Consider the following 24,294-nt stretch of genomic DNA (forward strand, 5'->3'; position numbering starts at 1 on the left):
ATATTTATATTTAATTCTAGTCTACGTTATGAGCTTTTATATTACACAGTCATGTACACTGGCATGAATAAATGCAACTTTTAGTCCTTGGAATCCATTTTCTCTTTCATGCTGTACATATATCTGTCTAATTTCTTCAATGAACTTTCAGAATGCAGTATTTAAAACAAGTGTTCATTCCTGATATCTAATCTTCCTTTGGGTACACTTCTAACTGCTCTGTGGCTTTTGTTGGAGATGCAACTAAAACAGCCTCTATAAGAACCCTCGGGTTTCACAGTTCTCACAACCTTTATTTTTCTGTGGTAGTACTGGTTAATCCTGACTACTGTTTTTCTTTTAATATGCAGATGTCTTTATGTCCTCATATACAGCTTCCCCACATATTACAGAGGCTTATGGCTGAGCTGCATAACTAAAAACATCACTTTCAGACTCTGAAAATGCTCGGGGCGTTTATAGCATTACTTTATCTCTTTTCCTTACTATCTGACTTACTTGGTATTGTGTTTTTTTTTTTTTTTTGCAAAAGTAACTTAGAAACAAATTTGCTTTTTAAACCTTCTATTCATTAACTGTTGTTCTGGAGAAAGTCCCCTTCAAGAAATATTCCTATACTCTAAAATGTGTAGCAAAGCTAGACTTTCCACTGTGTGATACCTTAAACCTCTTGTATTAGAGGCGACATGGAATATATGTTAATTACCCCTTAAGGACATCAGGTGTTTCAGCTTAAAAGAAAAAGTCATGGACATTTAGAATTGCCATTTAGCTGAAACATCTGATGTCCTTAAGGGGTCATTTGCATATATCCCATGTCACCTCTAAAACAAGAGATTTAAGGTATCACACAGTGGAAAGTCTAGGTTTGCTAGATTTTTCTTTTTGTTTTTTTAACCGGTTGGTTTTTCTGTGTGACCTTTTTACTTATTCTTTTAGTATACTCTAAAATGTGGCATGATAATTATCATGGATTTCAATACAGTTCTTTCTCTGTAGATCTTTTTTGCTGGAAGAGATATCCTCATTTGCCCATTTGACTGGAGAAAACATGAGACAGATCTTCTGAGTTTCTGATTTTTTTGCAGTTCCTTTTCTGATATGGCAATGTATTCATTGTTTCAAGAATATATACCTTAATGTGGTATCACAGTTACAATTATTGTGCCTTTTTCACTTAGGAGATTTCAAGGCACTTGAAATAATATGATTCACATGTAAGATGGATGGATTCATTAAGATGAGTCACTGTTCCCATTCTGCTCCACAAATGTTGTACTGGATATGCTAGCATTTTTTCTTTTATTTGTTGTTATGTTATGCATTGTGAATGTCACAGCTCTGCATTACTTGTTTTATTTGATTCAACATTCATGGTCAAAATTATATCCCTTGCTATTTTATCAGTTTACTACTCCCAGATTTCATTCATGTATCTTCTCAAGCACCTATCATTTGATTCAGAACTATTTTGAAAGGTTTGAATATTACGCCTTGGACACAATATGTTTCTTCACTATATCTAAAAAAAGGAAAAATACTTCTGAGTTTAGTAATCATAGCGCCTCACAAACAGTATATAGTTCTTCAAAATATCCTTCCTGCTTCTCCTGTATGTTCTGCTTATCGTATCTGATATGTGCATTTCCTTGTTTGGACTGTATTTTACTTTCAGATTAACTTTCTATAAATTAAGTAATACATTTTGCTATCTCAGCTATGCCACATACAAATAATTGCTATACATGTTTTGCCATAGTTTATGGTCTGTTTCCACTTGGAGTTCCTAGCCATAGGTTAATTTTTGGAACATTTTGCTACAGTTGCTATGTTGCAGTGTTTGTCATATATTTCATCCTTGCCAGTATTGCTTTATATTTGCTCTTACCTGAAATATGATTACTTAATCTAAATAGCAGCCATATCATTCTGTAGTTATGCATATTATGTTTTTCTTGTGTCTAACCCCAAACTAATGCAATATCAATTATCAATACCTTAAAAGACTTCACTTACCTGAGCAGCTGTTCTCTGGAATACTGCTTGTATTCATGAAATATCAAAATGAAGTCTAAGATGTCTGTACCTTCCTGATGGCATATTAAATGTACACAGTTTAGAATATTCTTCATCTAGATTTATCCAATAATCCATGGTTTTATTTATTACAGAAAAAGAACCTACTGTATGGAATTGTTTAGTCTACTGTCAGTATACTTCTGTCTTCAACAATGATTTTATTCTGGCATCTAGAAAGACATTTACCACAGGCCTGAAACTTCCTATTAGTAAAAACTAGCATATTTAAGGTGTGTATGACATATGCTGCACTATATTTGAATGTATGCCTTCTGTGATAAGACTACATTATTCGATTAACAAAATTAGGGTGACTGGGCTAGGAAGAGAATCTGGGTGAGGGTTTGGCATAATTGTATAGTCTTTTATCTCACAGATACAAGGTACAAGGTTTTACTCTGACCTCTACTTATTGACTAGGCTTGCAATAGTCTGCAGGCCAACAACCTCGTATTAACAGATCTAATATTATAAGGACAAAACATTACATTAATTAATAAGTATGCTCATGTGAAGGTAAATATCATGTGTGGAATCTCTTTTTTAAGCTGTCTTCATCAGGAAGAATACATACATCTTCATGGTTTCAAACACTATTTTATTAAAAATGGAGTTTCTTTTGTAAAGCAGAAATTTACAATAAATGCTTTAAAATCTCCTGCAATATGTGGAAGTGTAATGAATATGCTGCCTCCCAATGCCTGCATTAATATTAATGTCTTAACAGGACATTATGTAATTGGTGGGGCAATCATTCATTAGACTTAAGTGGGCATGTAAAAACCTGCAAAGCAATTAAGGCAATTAATAATCTGGCAAAAAAATGGTTCGGCAATTATCCAATTATTTTCAATTCTTTACTCTTTCCAATTAATTCTAAAAAGTGCCTGCCCCAACAATTACATAATTATGTCCTGCCAGTACATTAATATTAATGCAGGGCACTGATATGCAAAGCAGGCTGGAGAGACAATACATTTTATTAACAGAAGTTAGATTAGATGTAGTAAATAAAAGGAACACTTTCAGTTAATCTTATTGAGTTTTTAAAAGGACATTCTGAGTAAAACTTAAAGAGTTTTAATGCATTATAAAAAAACATTCAGAAAATAATCTGATAAACAGTAATCACCAAACCAAAACAAGAAACACTCCAAAAAGGAAATCAGGTACAATGTCCAAATCCAAATAAGACAATTTAATGAAGCTCTTTTTGTTCAAACTATCATTGAACTTCATCAGATAAAATAATTATACTTTCCAGCACATTTAAATATCCCTCATTAGAGGTCACATGACATTCATTTTAAAACATTTAAAGTGCAATACTCAAAATAACAAACATAATAAAGACATTATAAAAGGACACAATGTAACCAAAAATATTATAATAATATACAGACAGCAGTCCAGCAAAATTCTAAAACTCCCTCTCATAAATGATACACCTTTCTATAAAATTTATTCTTACAATCCCCTTAATAAATATATTATTGACATATTATCAAATTTCTCAATTTTAATAAACACATTATTGAGCAAATATCATTAAGCCCTGGATAAGTATAAGCATTTAAACAGGTCTGCCATACTAATTCTAGTCTTTCCAATACCAATGAATTAGGTCCACGCCTAGGATTTTGTAATACCTGGTCTATCACTCAAAACTTAAAATTGTGTTCCGGGTACATAACAATATGTTTAGCCAAAGCATTATCCAACTTTTGTTTACTGATACTGTAAAGATGTTCATATACCTTGTCCCTTAATCTACCCTCAGTTTTGACGATATAGAAAGATGGACATAACTGGCACTTGGCTACATATACAACCATCCTAGAATTACAATTATATTTCATTCTGCTTGTTATCTTATAGTTATTAATAAATATATTAAGACCCAATTCCATATATCTATAGTAAGGACAATTACCACACTGCCCCATACCAGGATTCCTTACAAGGGGTTTATTATTTCCTTCAAAGAGGCTTTTTAAATTTGTGCCTTTCCTTAACACAAATTTAGGAACTGTGCCTAGCTTTGTTAACTCTGTATCCTCAGAAAGGATGCTTCAATTTTTATAAACTATATCCTTAATATACTTAAAATCTACAGTGTATGTCATAACGAAACCCAAACTATATTTTTGGGTGTCATCACTTATAACCACAGATGGATTACTATCCAATATTTGTGTGTTTAAAGAAAAATTAGTAATTCTAGATCCCTTAAGTATCGAGGTATAAAAAACGTTTTGCCTTTTCGCTTTTTCCTTACCTATTAGTTCATCTAGTAAGGGTACTGGGTAAGCTCATTTCAAAAACATTTTGTTACGGTGGGCACATTCATTATTGAAACCATAATCTGTGGACACCATTCGTGCAGCTCTGACTAGTTGCCCTTTAATTACTGATCTCTTTTGATGGTTGGGATGGGCACTAGTATAATGAAGGAAGTTATTAGAATAAGTCACCTTCCTAAATATTTTAGCTTCCATTCTGCTTTCATGTGTGTTCTTATAAAGCTGCATGTCCACATAGGAAATTTCCTGTTCATGAAAAGTATGTATAAATTGTAAAAAGCTAGTTGTAGAATTGAAATATTGTACTAAGTCTTTGGCTATGGCTTCAGTACTTTTGATTAACATAAAGATGTCATCCAGGTTTCCTGTAAAAATATAATTTTGTTATTTATTTCCTGGATGTTAAAGCTATATGTATGTTCCCAATGGGACATCACCAAATTGGCATAACTAGAGCCACATGGTCAGCCCATAGCTATACCCCTAGTTTGTAAATAATATTTTTTATTAAACACAATAAGGTTATTAGAATGATATCCATTAACTCTTCTACAAGAGAAATTTCTGGATTTGGGGCCCCTTTCATCCTCAATCTAATACTAACTCACTCGATACCTTGGTCATGGGGAATAGAAGTATAGAGATCCTTGACATCCACTGTAAGGAAATTATGTTGCCTATTAAAGTCCAATTAGTTTAATTTATCAAGGAAAGTCAATGAATCCCTACAAATCTGATCTTCAGACACTACATATTTTTTCAATATTGTGTCAACTACTTTGGCACATGCATAGGTGGCCGAATTTCTCCCATCCACTATAGGCCTAAGTGGTGGGTTTTGAATATTCTTATGTATTTTAGGGACCCCAAACATTACCGGTGTCATGGGTGTCAATATTTGCATATATCTATAAATTTTTACATCTATTTTCCCTTCAATGTATAAATCATTTATGTATATTTTTATACGCTGGTTAGCTACATTTAACTCACGCAGGGACGCATCTACATAAGAGTCCGTATTTAAAATCTGCTGCAGTCTATTATCATAATTGTTAGACTCCATGAAAACCAGTTCCCCACCCTTATCTGGCTTCATGACTCTGACTTTAGCTGACCTTAACACATTTAACAGATCCCATTCGTTCTTATTCAAGTTAAAGTTTCCATGTGAACTTCTATGTTTATTAGAATGCAACATTCTGAAATCCAGTTCACAGACACGTTCAAGCATATGCAAACAAATTATGTAATGGGGGCTTATACAAACTAGGGATCCTAAACTGTTCGTCTTCTATATTCCTTGAACCTAAAAGGGCATGCAGATTTAATTTTCTCACAGTTTTAAGTCAAAAATACATTTAGCTATGTCCATTCTTCATGTGGGAATGAACGTGAGCCCTATAGCCAAACTGTCCACCAACTCTTTAGAGACTTCAAACAATAAATAACTGTAAATAAAAAAGTCATCCTCAGCATTTTTAACTATCACACAGTTACTTTCCAAATCTATGGCATCATTTATTTCCATTTGTTGTTCTTTCTGCACTGGTTTTGATAGTGATGTGGTTTCCCCTTCGTAAAACCCTGCCTGGAGGATGGAGTATTATGCCGTGATTGATTATTAGATCAGTTATTGATGTTTGATTTATCATTACCATTCATTTACTGATTTTTAATACTTTCACTTCTTCTTATAACCTCTTCCTCATTAGAGCTGGCATTGTTAGTACAGGGGACTTCCTCTGTAGCGATGTCCATATCAGCAGTCTGAACCTCATTAATGTCATGGGCGTCCCTATTAGGGCTAGATTTGTGATTGGCTGTTCTTCCTTTAGCATTCCATACTTGTGAGGTGGAAGGGGGTGGAAAAGCAGTCCCACTGAGATATTGTAAATTATCTTTTTCTAACTTTCTTGCCTTGGTGGATTTTATCCTGCTCATGTGTTGGTCTATACTGTGAAAAATACAACCATAGTCATATTTATATCTGTCAAAGTCCACATGAGTTTTAATTTGAGTGTCCAAAACAGAAATAACATCCTCTAATTCATCTGCCATTAAATTATAATACTTACACATCAACTCCAACAGGTTCAAACCCTGACGGTTAAACATTTTAATTAAGTCAAGGTGGCACTGAGAGTCCGGTATCAAGCCAGTAGGATATTGCCATGTCCTTAATCACTTAGGTACGAGCTGAAGCTTAATGCATTCTTGGAAATATTCGATTTTGAGTCAAAGCTTCTTATATTTTAGAAGATTTTGATCAAGCGAGTTTGAGTTCCAAAATATTAATATTTACCCTGGTTGAGTTTCCTACATCCTGTAATACATTGTTTGACTTGAATCCCAAAGGTGACACTAACCAGTCCTTTAGTGTAGGAATCCCAAAAAGCCTAGGGGATTGTTGCTCTCCACCTACATGTTGTAATACAGCACTAGCATAATCTATAGATCTATGGGGCACATTCGGATTATGTTCCTGAATGATAGGAAGGTTAGCTCCAGAAAGGTTATTCGAAACATTAGTGTGTACATTCTGAGAAATGAGTCTAATTTCTTGCTGCTGTTGCTGCTGTCCCGAAGTAATGGCATCCAGCCTATTACTCGAACTCTTTACTTGTGACAGAGCTTGAATCCTGGTATGGGGCAGTGTGGTAATTGTCCTTACTGTAAATATATGGAATTGGGCCTTAATATACTTATTAGAAACTATAAGATAACTAGCAGAATGAAATATAATTGTAATTCTAGGATGGTTGTATATGTAGCCAAGTGCCAGTTATGTCCATCTTTCTATATCGGCAAAACTGAGCATAGATTAAGGGACAGGACATATGAACATCTTTACAGTATCAGTAAACAAAAGTTGGATAATGCTTTGGCTAAACATATTGCTATGTACCCGGAAAATAATTTTAAGTTTCGAGTGATAGACCAGGTATTACAAAATCCTAGGGGTGGACCTAATTCATTGGTATTGGAAAAATTAGAATTAATGTAGCAGACCCATTTAAATGCTTATACTTATCCAGGGCTTAATGATATGTGCTCAATAATGTGTTTATTAAAATTGAGAAATTTGATAAGATAGACCATATCGATATAGGGAAGCCTTTATTTACGCTCTGGTTAATATATGTCAATAATGTATTTACCAAGGGGATTGTAAGAATACATTTTATAAAAAGGTGTATCATTTATGAGGGATGAATTTTAGAATGTTGCTAGACTGCTGTCTGCATATTATAATATGATATCTTTGGTTACATTGTGTCCTTTTATAATGTTTTATTATGCTTGTTATTTTGAATATTGCACTTTTTTAAGATGACTGTCGTGACCTCTAATGAGGGATATTTAAATGTGTTGGAAAGTAAGTTCTTTTATCTGATGAAGTTCAACGATAGTTTGGACAAGAAGCGCTACATTAAATTGTCTTATTTGGATCTGGACTTTGTGCTTGATTTTCTTTTTGGAGTGACATTCAGAAAATGTTAGGTGTGAATGTTATTAGAAAATAAACAATTTACAGTAAAGAATGGAAAGAAACTTGTCTAGTACTGAAATATGCCATAATATCCAGGAAATTCAGAATGTTTTGCTGGACTTGAAAGGATATTCCCCTAAAAGGCTGGGTTATGTTGGTGGTATAATAAGCAAGGGACAGCACATGGGACACATCTTCTGGCAATATAAGGAAATAAACAGATGCAAGATGGATACCACAATATTACTTGAAAAAAAAATGTAGGGGAGGAAATTCAAATTTCTATGGACATGATGCCACTAAGTTGGGTTGATAAAAAAGACCACAATATGTGAAGTCTTCAATATGCAAAGTCTTTATTATCTCTTATTTTATTGTGTAATACTTGTATTATGAGTTGTTGCGTCTTTCGGCTTATCCTAGTTAGGGGTCACCACAGTGGAACTCCGGTCTGCTAATGTTTGGTAGTGGATTTTTACATGCCGAGTTACCAGCCCTGATGCACAACCTTCAACGAAGGTACGCCCATTCACGCATGCCTCCACACAGAAGACGCTCTAGCTGAGAATCAAATGGGACAACATCTTGCTGTGAGGCGACAACGCTACTGCAGCACCACTACCACGGGTCAATACTTGTATAATGAGTAATGAATAAAAATCCAGACAATAGGCAAAACTGATACTACCTTTTAGCAACTATATTGACTTCTTTCAGTATTTTACCAGGGATTCTACAAGGCTTAGAAGTAGCTTTATCTGACCATTCTGTTTCAAGCAAAACGTTAATTTTTTGTGTCTTCTAGTCTATTTTTATCTTTTCTGGAGCCATGCACTTCTGACCATATATCTGGATGAACATTTCCCATCATAGCTTCCATAGTTCTTTAAACTGAAGAAATTCTTGGCCAACGATTACTTCATCATTAGAGGAGGTAAACAATCAAATATAGTCTGCATGTGTTACTGAGTATTCCATTTTTTCTCTGTTTACAAATATTAGCTACATTTTTACTTGTTTGTTGTTTATGTTTGCAAATAAACTGTATTTTAACCAGAATAAAACTTCTTGAGTTCTGTAATTCTGGTAATTCTTTCCCTTCCACTACAAGAGTACTTTTCATAGGTTTGGTGATAGCAAAATGGCAGAACGCAGATTCCATGCTTTTAGCACTAAACCATGCAATATTATCACACTCCACTGGTATGCTCTCAGATGTATTTTGTTTAACAGAGCACTGACTAGTATTAATTGTTTCTATAAGTATACTATTATTATTAGTCACTGTACAGTACTTGGTTATTTGTCCTTTTCTAGAACACTTAAAATGAACGGGATCAAATTATGACCTTTTTTGTTTTACTTATCGGTACAGAAAGAGGCATAGCTAGGGTGGATTGAAGAGGATAGGCCTTTGCAGGTACAATGTGTTAGGGAGCATGATCAACAGATGTTGACTGGTTGACTGTGCATTCATTTCTATATCAGCATTTGTGAATGCTGGTTCAGAAATACTGCTTTTGTGGTCAAAACTGAAATGAAGTACCTGCTTCAGTGCTTTGTGTGTGGTATAAATTGTAGTAAACTGCTTGCTTCAAATTTGGCAGGCAGTTTTCCACAATTTTACAGCCAAAGATCCCTTTCTTATGTTTTTTTAATTCTGTTTAAGGACTGCAACATTGGATCTGGTACTTCCTTAACACCCAGCTAACTGAGTAGTGCAAGGTTGGAAAATAGACCTTTTTTTCCTCCTCTAGTTAAGGAAAGCAGCATTGGACCTTCTGTTTCCTTAACAGACAGCTAGCTGAAGAGCATCACATCAGAGAACAGACTTTTTTGCACCTTAATTTAGTTGAGGGTGCCAGATCCAGGATTAGCACTGGAAGCTGCATTAGCCAGCTATGGCTCTGGGTAGAGAAGCATACTTAGCTCAAACCTTTGTACAAGCAAGTCAGACTTAACATCTGTAGCTTCATTTAGTGACAAATGCTTTAGTGCTACAGCTAGTTTTTCAGAAGACCAAGGGTCACTCTGGGCTACTCACTTTCTTATGTTGTTATATATTACCCCTCTTAAGTTTAGCTACAGCCAATATTTCCAAAATTTTGCTTGCATTATTCATGTAAGATTCAAACCATGCTTTCAAAATATTTAGAAAATCTATCTTTTAAGGTCTTACTGGTTTGTCCATCCAAAATATTCATTTAAGAAATGCGCAGGATGGAGCTTCAGGTAAACCCCAGTTCTTGCTAATTCATACACATGTGCGTGTGCGCACACACACACACACACACACACACACACACACACACACACACACACACACACACACACACACACACACATATTGATATGCATCAGAGTCTTCTAAATCCATAAAGGTTTTTCAAGGCTTTTTCGTTTAGTTTGGTTTAACAGAACTCTAGTCCATTCTGTCTGGTTACTGCCATACAGCAGTGATCACAGGGATCTACTAAAGTTTATCAAAGTTTGAAAACTACGAAGACCATATTGCAGAGACCATATGATTGAAGTTTTGAAACTACAAACACTTTGCATTGAGATCGCCATACAGTGCAGAACTCGGGATTTGCCATTTTCCTCACTGTAGTGTGATTTCAGAGTTGGTATATTTAAGTAGCAGGGGGTGTGAGGGGTGCAGGGGGCTTGCCCCCTGCAAAAAAGGTAAGTATAATGTGTTTTGTTTTGTTTTTGTGTGTTTTTTATTTTTATTTCAAAATTTCAAAACTTCGATCATATGGTCTCAACCTTATGGTCTTCAAAGTTTTGAAACTTCAATAAACTGTAGTAGATCTGACCACAGCATGACCAACTGTGGGCTCAGCCTGGGTTACATTCAAAGTAGTAGCCAAAAAATGTATAAAAAAATACAACCAGTAGTGAAACACAAATGTAATACAAACTGGCCACAAAAAAAGAAAGATACTATGTCCAAAGTTTACATTGTGTTGAGTATACAAACAGTAAAGAGGAATCAGAGTAGTAGCAAGATAAGACTGAGAAGCAGGATAAGTCATGGAAAGTGTGGGGGTAACATATGTGTTTACAGGACAAGGCAAAATGTAAGCAATGGCAAAGACACGGATTCCAAGGAGACAGAGGGACTGAGAAAGATAAATGTAAGAACAGTGAGCAAGGGAAAAGAGAGGCTATGTATATATTTACATGAAGCAGAAATATAAGAGTAGCTGATACAGTAGTTGTGCAAATGGGCTGATGTGAGTAGAAATTAATTTAGTGTACAATGTTAATGCAGGATAGAGAAAAAGCATGGAATGAATAGCAAAAATATAGAACAGTTGAATATCTTGAAAACTTCAGAATGCTTCACAATTGTACTAAAAAGCAAATAAATGAAGACAAAAAAACTATACTATAATAACCTTCAGAATAATACTAAACATGCTAAAAAATGCTGGACATCCATTAAAAAAAAAATCTTAGATCCCAGCCAAAAATTCAACCCAAACTGCTCTCCTAGTAACTCATCATCATCCCCTTTTTCCCATTTACATGGGGTCGGGGTATCATATTAACTGTCACCAACTCTCTCGATTCAGTGCCACTCTCCTGCCTTCTTCAACACTCATGCCTGACTGTCGCAGATCTTCTTTCACACAATCCATCCACCTCTTTGCTGGACATCCTCGCTTCCTCTTACCTTCTTCCTGTCTGTCCCAAATCTTCCTCACCAGATTGTCTTCTGCTTTTCTACACATGTGCCCATACCATCGTAATCTGTTCTCTTTGATCTTTTCTGCAATTGGAGCTACTTTGGCTTCTGCTCTTATGTCCTCATTTCTTTGCCTGTCCCGCAGTGTGCATCCTACCACCTTTCTCAGGCACTTCATTTCCATCACCTTTAGCTTCTTCAACTGTTCTGCCTTTACTGCCCAGGTTTCTGTACCATACAGTAGTACTGGTCACACCACTGTCTTGTACACCTTACTTTTCAGCTTCTTTGGCATTCTCCTGTCATAGACTACACCTGATACTCTATGCCAGTTGGCTGCAGCCCCTCTGATTCTAGCTTTGACCTCTTCATTCAGATTACCCTTCTCCTCAACCACCCCTCCCAGATACTTGAAGCTGTTTACCTGTTCCACTATCTTCCCATCTATCTCTATTCTCAGCTTCTTCTGATTTCCCCAATCTACTGCCATTACCACTGTTTTATCTGTGCTTAGTTTCATCCCATGTGCCTTCAGATTTGCATTACATTCTCCTATCCTTTGCTGAAGTTCTAGATAAGAGTCTGCTTGTACTTCCACATCGTCTGCATACAGCAGCTTTGTTGCTCTGACCCCTCCAACCTGTTTGCTGATGTAGTCCATTACCAGTATGAACAGCAGTGGGCTCAGAGCTGGACCCTGGTGTACACCCACTCCCACTGGGAACCCCTCAGTGAGGCCAAACACTGTTCGTACTTGAGTCACGGGGTCCTTGTACATAGCCTGTACTAATTCAATCAATGTTTCTGGGACTTCAAACCACCGCAGTACTGCCCAGATCAGCTTTCCTGAGACCTTGTCATATGCTTTCTCCAAGTCTAGGAAAGCCCAGTTTGACTCTCTCCTCTTCTCTAGTTTCTTCTCAAGTAACTCACCACTCTAAACTGCAGTATAGTTTAACTCTTATTTTATAGATAGTATAGCATCAATAACCAAGGATTCCTCAACATCTAATCCAAACCCTGCTCAAAAGTCACATATCACCACATCCACTTTCACTTTCAAACCTGTGCCCACATGCTTTAGAAAACTACTCCTAAACAAACTTAAACTGTGCTCTTCTTCAGCTGATACTCTTCCAAGTGAATAACTAAAACTAGCAGCTAATAGCATTGCTTATACTAACGCAATCATTATAACCAGGTCAGTCCAGGAATCCCACATTCCCTCAATCTGGAAAAAGTCACACATTATCCCTCTAGACAAAGGAGGAGATTCAACATACATTGATAACTTTAGAGCTACAGCATTCTTATCTTGCCTCACCAAAATACTTGAAAATGTATTCAAAAACAACTGCTAGACTATCTCTTGCAGGAAGAACTCCTATTCCCTATACAACATTGCTTCCATCCTTCCCATAGTACTAGACTGCCCTTCTAACCTGTATAGATACTGTCGATAAAACTAGAGGTAATGGCAAACTAGTCTATTCCTTATTTCCAGATGTGTCTATAGCCTTCAACACAGTTTGTTGCATCAAAGTTCTAATTCAAATGTTCTCAATAGGTCTCTCTCAGCCCATCTTTCTGTGATTCAAAAGCTTCCTGCCCAGTAGGGATCAATCAGTAAAATGGAACTCCATGCTCTCTCCTTACCTCTCAGTCACCACCAGTGTACCACTAGGCTTTATCCTTTATCCCCTCTTCTTTAACATTTTCACCAACACCCTCTATACTTCCAAATAGCAGGCCATCTAAAACAATATGCAGATGATCCACTCTCATTTGCACATCTGACAAAATGGTACACCTCCAAAACATTAGTTAGGAAGCTTTAACAGCCACTGAAACATGGCTTTGCAACTCACAGCTCATGCTCAGCCCAAAAAAGACCAAACAACTACTTTTCCCCCCAAATCCCTCTCTCATGAAAAAACAAAATCCTTTCTCTTGATAACACAACCATTGAAGTCACTTCTCATAGAAAACTATTAGGAGTGATAGTGGATGATAATCTTATATTCAACCTGCATATATAAAATTGCATAAGAAAAACTCATTAAAAACTAGGGATGCTTTACAGAGGACAAAAACCTTCTCACCAACCCAACTAAAACTACACTTGCCACTAATTATCTTCTCCCCCACTCTTCTTTATGGCGCTCCCATCCTTACTAACTTCCAGGCTTCACAAAAATTAAAACTTAAACAATGCTATAATAAAGTTGCTAAATTTGCAGCACATAACCCTTTCAAAACCCATCACTGTATAGCACTGAAAAGCTTTAATTGGTCAGAAATGCCACATCAACTAACATATACATAACTTCTTACCGCCTATAAAATTACCCAGCATCCAGCTTCCTGTCAAGCACTAAAAAACATTCTGCGCAACTATATTCCCAGTTGGTCATTGCGAGACAGTGACCAAAAACTCCTGTCTGTCTACAAACATAGCAAATCTGCTGGGCATTGCCTAAAGTTTGTATAAGGTTGCTAAGGCCTGGAACGTCTTACCTGTATCCATCATGTCTATACCCTCCCTCCCATCTTTCTAAGCCACTCTGAAATACTTCCTAGCTAAAATCTCTCTCTGCTCTTACTCAGGTCAGGATAAACTATATCCCTAAATGTGAACAAGTACCTTTTCAGTCCTTATACCGCCTTACTCTCCCTTCTTGATTTTCTTCCTTTTACTTCTATTTAATTCTCTTCCCCGACTCTCTAAATATAGTATAAATCTGTTTTCCCTTACTTCATATTGCAATTCCTATTGCATTAGATCAACTTATCTTTAATTTCTCTGCAAACTTTCTAAAATGTTTCTAAATATTAAATGATTGTCATATACTTGTATCTATTCTTAACCAATGTTTTTATATTATATAAAAAACAAATCCCAAGAAGGAAAGACGTCCCTGATCAGTATCAGTAAGAAACTAAGGTCCCTCATGAAATCATCCAAGACTAACTTCGAAAGAAAAATAGCCAAGGATTCAAAAGATAACCACAAAGCCTTCTTTAGCTATGTCAAGAATCTAAGTGGCAACTCGCAGATATGCACTGAACTAGTGCAAAATAGCACAAACTATACTGAACCTACTGATATTGCCAACATCCTGGCAGATTCAGTGCAAACTTCACCCCCCCTCTCACCTCCAAAAGGGCCCACAACAATACTGGAAAAGTGTAGTATCCCAAAAATGACAGACCCACAGGTGAAAACAGCCCTTTCAAAAGTAAAAACACAGCATCAATGGGACCAGATGATGTCCCAGGCTGCATCTTGCACGAACTACAGAACAAACTAACCCCCCACCTAAACTCACTGTTCACCCTCAGTCTCTCCACAGGCTATGTGCCCATAGAATGGCGCACAGCAATGGTTATTCCTCTCCACAAAGGCAAGGCCACACCTGACCCTGGTAACTATCAATAAGCCTGACTAGCCTGGTCTGCAAGGCCATGGAGTGCATCATCATGGAATTCATTAACAAAGACATTGGGAACCTCCAAACACTTGACCTGACCCAGTTCAGCTTTGTTAAGGGCAGATCATGCCTATTAAACCTGGTTGACTTCTTTGAGACAGTCACCAAGGACATAGATGAGGGAAAGGTGGTTCACACAGCCTACCTTGACCTCGCCAAGGCTTTCAACACTATTCCCCACTCGGGTATTACAGAAAAACTCATCAGCCTGAACATAAATGCCTACGTCACGAGATGGGTTGCCAACTGGCTTACAGACAGAACTCACACGGTAAGAATAGCGGGCTCCAGGTCCAACTCTAAACCAATCACAAGTAGTGTCCTGCAAGGCTCGGTTCTGGGACCCTTAGTGTTTGGCATATACTTCTCAGAACTACAGGCAAACACAGGAGGACTATGGCTAACCAAGTTCACTGATGACTACAAAATGGGAGACATAATTGACTCTCTGGCTAACACGGACATCCTCCAAAAGGGCCTTACTGAGACGGACACCTGGTGTCAAAGTCATGGCCTCAAGCTAAATGCCAAAAAATGCATAGTCATCCCATTTGGGAAAAACAAAACACCCACGAATTACCACATAGGTGGCAGCCCCCTTAATACAGAAGAGATAATAAGAGATCTGGGGACCCAGGTAGATAGTAATCTCTCCTTTGACAATCATATTGTCAAAGTAGTTAGGAAATCCTTCTATGTGGCCCATCTAATTACTAAAGGGTTCGCATCTAGAAATAAAGAGATTATAGTGCCCCTCTGCTCGTTACTCATTAGACCCATCATAGAGTACAATGCTCCATTTGGGATGTACCTCACAAGACACTTCCAACAGCTGGAAAGACCACAAACGTACCTCACCAAGAGGATTACTGGCCTCAAACATATGTTCCATAAAGCTCGACTGAAAAAACTCCGGCTGTACTCAGTGGCATATCGCTTACTCAGAGGTGATCTCTGCCTGACTTACAAAGCCATGTCTAACTCAGAATTGATGGACATGCTCCACCTAAAGAAATCCAAGTCACTGCAAGCCATGAGCTCTAGTGAGCTAAACCTCGCCACAGCAATAAATAGAACATGCTGGAGGGATAGATTCCTGTCACAGAGACTCCCCATGCTTTGGAACAAAATTCCAAATTACATCAGGCAGAGCCCCTCACTAACACTCTTCAAGAGAAACCTTGACGAGTGGATGGGTAACAGAAAATACACCCCCGGGATCACTTCATTGGCTGTGCTTGACAGAGAATCAGTTAATTAATCAATGGGGCAGCGAAAGCCAACACACTCTGGCTAGGCTTATACATACCCTCGGGCAGATAGCCTAGTACCAACCTATGAACCTATACCTAATTTATTATAATTACTTAAACTGTAGACTTTTTGTTTTATTTTTGAAGATTGTAAATTTATTCCTGGGGATTTCATAAAGTCCATGTAGGCATAGTGTAAAGCCTACACAGAAGGTACTGTGGCCATGTATGTGGAACCTCCTCGGTACAGCATCATGCATATTAATGCAGGCGCATTACTGAGGGAGAGCCATGTAACATGGTTATTGAATCAGTGAAGGGAGTGTGTCACTGGCTGGAGATGAGTGACACACCCCATGCACTGTCAATGTGCTGGATGTCAATGTAGGCATATATATGACAAAGTTTAAATATTTTTTATTTATTTTTTGTGTTTGGGCAGCATGGCATGCAGCAATGAACATGTGCCAGACATCTAAAAATAGAAACTGGATACATTTAATTATGAATGCAAAGGACAGGTTTAAGTATAGCTGAGAGGGTTTGTGTGGTGTGGCACGGTGGTAAACAGTGCTGAAATGTAGCAGAGAGGTATATTTAAAACTATAGCAACAGTCTACACATCCACATAGCCAAATGGTTAGAGTGACAGCCTTGTGTGCAGTAGGTGCAGCTTTTGAATACACAGGCAGATTATGAAGCATTTATTTTGCAAATATAAATTCTGACAATAAATATTAAATCCTGTATTGCTACACTCAGCTAAGCTCTGCTAAGCAGAGCTAAGCTTTGCCAAGCACTGCTTAAACAAACAATGTTTTACCACTTCTTAACTGGATTTGCAATGCTAAGTGGTGTGAAGCACTGCTTAGCAATGCCTGTTTAAGCATCACCCAGCCCAGCTAAGCTGGTTTGCACACTGCTAAGCCTTGCTAAGCATTGCCAGTTTAAGCAATGCTCAGCTGAGCTTAGCAGGTTTGCTTTGTGCTAAGCGAAGCACCGCATTTTTAAAAATTGTCCAGTGGTGGTAAAGGGTGGAAAAGCAGGCTTATTTAAGTGCAACAAGCAGGAATGCAGCCATAATATGTTGGAGTTTTATCTTGGCAGTGACTATGGCAGGAGTTGGTGAGGGTGTACAATTCCAGGTGCAGCGTTGAGACATTCTGAAGTCCAGGGTCATGGTTGGACTCCTTGTTCAAGACCATGATTTCTGGCTGCTGCAGGGTGGAGGCTTTCAGCTGGCTGGCACAATATCTCACCTGTACAAATGGTATCCCCCACACAGGTGAGCAGGTGCATCATCATTATAATGACTGGAAGCATCATAAGGAGTATCTCTCGACCACCTGGGTCCAAGATGCTTGAGACAGGAATGCCCCATGGGTTTGTAAGTACTGTTATCATTGTTTTACCAAAACCTCCTCTGAATGTGTGCTAGACAGGTATGCATAATGGTGTGTTTCTCTCCCTACAGCTGATGAGGAGAGAGCTCGCAACCTAGAGACCTATGCAGGGCACCTGGCCAGGTTGCACTGTGAGTGTTGTGAGTATAAATGCAACTTTCAATCTATAGTCATATAAGCAAGAAGGAGCAAATTAGTAACTGCCTCTAGGTATATTCAGTTTTGATTGTACTGCAGTGAATGTGATCATAGATCTGGACTGAAATAAGTGAGTAATGCCAGGTACAGTTCAATAAAGAAGAAAGGATGAAACCTGATAATGTTATGGAAATAAAAAAAAGTTTCTAGTGCAGTAATAATGTTAAGGAAATAAAGTTTCTACCGTATTAGTAATGCTAAGGAAATAAAGCTTCTACTGCATTACTAATTGTAAGGGAATAAAGTTTCAACTGCATTAATAATATGAAGGATATAAAGGTGTGTACTGCATTAATAATGTTGGACCCGTGGTGGTGGTGCTGCGGTAGAGTTGTCACCTCGCAGTAAGATGCTGTCCGGTTCGATTCTCAGCTAGAGCGTCTTCTGCATGGAGACATGCATGAATGGATGTACCTTCATTGAAGGTTGTGAGTCAGGGCTGGTAACTCAGCACGTAAAACTCAACTACCAATCATTAGTGGACCAGAGTTCCGCTGTGGCGACCCCTAGCCGGGAAAATCTGAAAAGACACACACAACTGCATTAATAATGTTAAGGGAATAAAGTTACTACTGCATTAGTACTGTGAAGGAAATAAATGTTTCTACTGCATTAACTGTGGAATTTCAGCAGTATTGCAACACCTGCATTATATGAACTGTTCTTGAATAAAGACTGGACATATATAGCAATCCCTGTCATGAAGTCACCCCTAATAAAACTGTGTTGTGCAATATGTGTGTATTTTGGGCTGTTGCTCATGAAATCAAGTATTACATCTGCTATGATATACAAACACAAACAATACCAGTAAGTGACTGAAGGTTAGTTAATAAAACATGTTCTGCTAAACTGTAGATGTGAAGCTGTACTACAAGATATAATGCATTATTATATTTGTTCTGCATTAAGATTTGACAGAATAATTGGGACACACAAGGTGTATAGTGTATGTCAGGAGTGTCTTGTGTTAACCATTGCATTTCAGCTATATGCATTCCTGCTCTTACGTACACTGCTGCAGGCAAGTATGAAACTGTAATAGATGTAGGCTGAAAATGTATAATCTGCATCTATATATGGGTCAGGTAGCCAACACAGCACTCTGATATGGTTTGTACACATCACAGATATTCCCACCCACTAGGAATTTATTGCCTACATCTGCATTCCATGTATTAATTCACAGTTCAGGGATCTCATGCATGTGTGTTCAAGTGTCAATACAGTCTTGTCTAACACTCTACCTGTATTACCAGGTCATATTTTGTTACCAGGTGAGCTCTAGGAACATATTAGTCAATTAATAGGCAGCAGTGACTCAGTAACTCAGTTTGATAAATGACAGGTGTGATGTAATTTTTGTCACACACAGACTGGGGTTCAAATCCAGGTACAAGTACTACTAAATATTATTGAAGCTGTTATGTATTGTTAACAGATGTTCTCCCCACAGGAATTACATTGAAATAAATTGCTGTAGTAGCCATTAGAATGGCTTAATAATTTCTGTTTTAAGATGTACCAGAGTGTTAACAGGATTGCTCAACAATGTGATAAGATGTCAGAAAATAAAGGGAACAAGTACAATACTACTAAAAGTTAATACAATAAATAAAATATATAATGTTGGCATGGCTGTATGCCTGTTGTGTCTGTGAATATCTGCTGATAGTCTAATCCCATGCCTGCCAAAGAGGGCATCATAGTCATAAACTCTCTATACTGTGGACAATACATGTCTCTCAAGTGTCATGCTGTCATGGACTGTGATCACTGTTGCCTAATCCCTCTGTCACAGATCTATCATGGACATGAGTTATGTGTATAGCACAGTCACACTATATCAGTCCACAGTACACCTTGGCAGTCATATATTTCCCTCTTGCCATATAATAGTCTCCTATAGTTGTGTACCTGTAGGTGTTACTGCATGGCCCATACTGTCCCATGTGGATAGCTTGAGAGGTATGTACATGCAGCAGAAGCTATAGAGCATTTGTATACATAAAGTAAGGGCAGACCTGTAGAGTATATAAGAGTACTGTTACAGATATAGCCTATACTATTATGAATGGACTGTATTTTTCTCTCCCCCACCCCTTATCTGCATCATTCTTTATTATTGTTATACATCTGTTATGGTTTACTATTAATATCTGTTGTTCCAAAACATTATGTTGGGCCTTGTGTTTTGTTCTAGTTACGTATTACAATGGTTGCATACTAACATACCTTGTTGAACTACTTATGTTGCTGGCCTTATGCTGTAACTGTTACTGGCATGCTGTTACTATACTGACTGTTATCTCATGTATTATTGTGTTCCATATGCTATGCAATGCAGTGTGATGTTACTGTGTTATTTGCAACTTTCTGGCATGCTGTTATAACTAATTAAATGTTCTGTTCATTATTAACCTATACATTTTGAAATACCTCAACACCATAGCTTGACTGGGTAGGCCACTTCCTGGCAATCTGCCTACCCTACTTCAGCCGGATGTGGCACCGGGTCCCAGCATGCCTGGGACCCAACCTGGTGTTACCCCTTCTGCTGGCTCTGCACCACCTACAAATGGAACTGCCTCAGGGGATGGTGTCTGTCCCTCCCTGGGAGCGGACATGAAAGGGGGTAGTCACCCAGCAACAGCTACCAGGGATGGTGCGCTGGATCATCCATTGTGGCCATGAGGATCTCCTGACGCAGACTGAGGGCAGACTGGCCAATCTGGAGGGGCAAAGTGGCCCTGGCGCCTAGCCCCAAGCACAGCCACCTTCTGTGCAGTGAAGGAGCAGTGTTGACTGCCCATGGGTGAGGAGCTCAGTCTCACTGCTGCCATCTGGGGGCACATGGCTCTGATTCCACAACACCCTCCTCATCCAAGGTGTTTGCCTCCCTCATGGGTAACACACCAGCTCTGTATGTTGTCTTGTCTGTTTGCAAATGCTACCTCTCCTACCCAACTTACCTCCCACACATACTTATATCCCTTCCCCAACATCACACCCTCTCCTTAAAAAAATGGGCATCACCCCATACATAGCTCTCCATTTTGCACCCGCATCCACTGGACACACTTTAATCATTACATGCATTAATCAACACAGTTATGTCACCCTCACCGCTCCTTCTGAGGTGTTAGGCTCCAAATTCCAAATTCACTGCAACCTGCACAGCTGTTGCTGTACAACAAATGGAGAGGTATGGAACTTTCCTACACCCATCTTGCACATCCCTACTTGCCTTTCAGTATGTTTTTCCCCCTGCTTGCCCCCATTTCAGCAGTTTCCTGTCACCACTTTTTTCTTTTTTTAAATTAGTGTGGGTTTAAGTGGAGCTAAGTGGTGTGGTGCACTGTGCAAACCCACTCAAACCTGTACAAACCCAATTACAACTGCTTATAACTGCCTTAATCATCTTCTCTGTTTCTGACACTGTTAGGCACAGCTGCAAAATAATTATCACTGCCAATTCTCAAACCCACAACCCTGTCAACTACAGCGTAGTGCATGAGCTTACTAGGCCACTCAGCTTTGAAGTAAAGCAGGTGAGTGACACACTGCTTGTATGTATAATGGGAAAATTAGCAGTGTACTTGGAACTGTGATGCAGACACCAAACCAGCGCACAGCCATATAAATAATGATGGATGGATGTAAGACATGGGATAGCAGGTATAGCTGTCAGCTGCACAGAAACTTGTAGAATGTCCACAATTGTGCCACCTACATTTGTCGCAGTTGTCACAAAATCTTTTCTGTGCACTAAAGTACTGACAAGTGAGTGCAGAGTGAGGTTAGAAAATCATGACATACAGTTCAGAGTCACACATCATACCCATCCAAACGTACATGCTAATGCGACTCCTGTGTAACAGACTTATATGCATGCACATATATCTTGCAACTACACCTTTTACAGTATTGACTCAGTAGCTTTGTCTGCTAAATCCCTAGCCTGCTGTACATTTTGCCACCCACAGTCCTGGGTTCAAATCCAGTGTGTTCCAGTTCAATTACATTCTTGTGAATACAACTAATAACTAATGAGCCCTGCAATTTTAACCAAAACAGGTTGCTGCTACTCCATTCACTGCTACCCATGTTAGCATGTCAAAGGCCTGTAGGTAGGGATACACTGCACAAATATGTATAGGCTACCTATATGTCACCTAACACTCTCCGATTGGCACTGTTACATAACATATGTCCCTTAAGCACATGCCTCACCCAGACTGTTATGGGTACCCTCACCCTAGCTCTGCTCTAATGACAGAGCTGACACTGCTCCCTCACTGACACATACAGCTTGCTGTCCTCCAATGTGCTTATACTCCCCCAGTATGAGTCCTGCACAAAAAGCAGCAGCTGCAACCTGTAGCATATGAAGAAGTATGTTCAGCTACCTGCTACAGACCTAGGATACCTCACAACACCCTAGAACAAGTTATTCACACTACACCCATACATGAAGGGGTGGGGGCAGAGGACAAGTGACAGGGACATGTGTCACAGTCTGCCCCTACAAACATACACAACTGATAGATCAGCATCTACTACAGCAGCATGCATATTCTGATGTGTATGACGTATGACACTCACATCTGTCTTCCCCCTTACTGACCTCAACCCACATTGTTTAACACTGAAGTGCCACATAATCACGAAATCATTTGACAATGCCCAAACATAATATGCAAAACTGTGGACATACCATATAAATCCAAATGGTGGACAGTATTTGTACCTACCATCTGCAATGCTGTAGTATCCACACCTCAGTAATGTACTTCTCAAAGCCTAGGAAAGGGGCCAAGGCCTACCTGAAGGCCTTAAATATTGCATTGTTGTGCCATGTTTTCGGTTAATGAAATTGCAACCCAGCTGTTCTGGATGCAATTAGCAAGTCTGAGTCACTGATTGGTGCACAGGTAATCAGCTGTTATTGAGCATTACCTACAAGAGGCAAGCAGCTGCCTATGGTAAACAGGGGTCTATATTAGTTCAACAAAACAGCACATCATCAAATACAATAACCTCAAACTTCTAACCACGAAATCTAAAAACATCGAAAGCTCAGAACAGCTAATTTTTTTCCCTGGGAAAAAATTCACTGTTCCGAGAAACACACGCACAATACAAACACACCAAAAAAACAGCAATCCACACACATACACTTAAAATCCAACATCTAACCCTACACTAAACTAAACCTAACCCTAAGGTCACTCACCTCACCCGTGCCCTAACCCTAACTCACATACTCCACCCTAACATCCACACAATCGCACACTTACCTGAACCCAACCCATAACTTTCCACCACAGTGCTGAAAAGAGCACAGTCACAAAAACAGACAACCGGATTCTTTCCCTGTCTTTGGGTCGATATTAGACCATTCAAAGTATTAACACTTTGATGATCTAATATAGACCTGGTAAACAGGTCTGTACCTTGCTCTACCAAGCCAGACTGCATTTTCAGAATCAGTTTTCTTCAGGATTTCTGCACAAAGGGACTACAGCACTCTACCAGGTATGTAACACAAGTCCCCATCAAATGGGACACAGATGGGAGGATGTAGTTATGAGGAATAGGGATTACAACAGTAGGCCTGTAGTATATCTCTGGGAATGACATGCTGCTGATAGTCTGCTGTCAAAAAGCTAAAGCCATGCCTTACAACTTTGCCTGCTGTGACTTAGATCACAGCTGTGGCCCTCTCACTCCCTCCTACAATGGTCAGCTCCTGTATGAATGTCACTGGATTGTGTGTTAGACATAGTGACAGTGATAATGGTGGATACAAATGGCATATTGCATGATGTACTGTCATTCAGCTCCTCTCAGTCTGTGAATGTCACGCAGAAATAGCTCAGACATTGTACCAGTATCCCTGACTGTCCCTGATGTACTCTGGCTGGGTCACTGTTGTCAACATTCATACCTCATCGCTTGACAGCTATGGCTACCATATCTGGCAACCCTGTACAGCAGGACTGCAGGTCATAGCCATTAATAGTGGGGGGACACAGGCCCAACCTCAGCGACAGAGTGTGCATAATGATTGTACAACATAAAGGTATGAATACAGTAACAGATATTAGTGTAGCATAAATTGTTTATTCAGGGTTCTGGCATGTGACAGCCAGATTCTCCACAGTCTAAGAACAACCAACAATTATTGTCCAACTGTTTGCCAAACATCCACGTGTTTCTGGCAAAAGGATCCCATATATCAGGCACATGTACCCATTCTGCATACATCTGTGTACTGGAGAAGTAGGACACCTACAGGGAAGATACCCTACATCACATTTGCATTGCTGTCTGTCATTGTGGCACACTGCTGTTGCTGGACTATCCCCATATACTTG

This window comes from Protopterus annectens, chromosome 11.part0, assembly GCF_019279795.1.
Source record: "Protopterus annectens isolate FY-2018-M chromosome 11.part0, PAN1.0, whole genome shotgun sequence".
Lineage (NCBI taxonomy): Eukaryota > Metazoa > Chordata > Ceratodontiformes > Protopteridae > Protopterus > Protopterus annectens.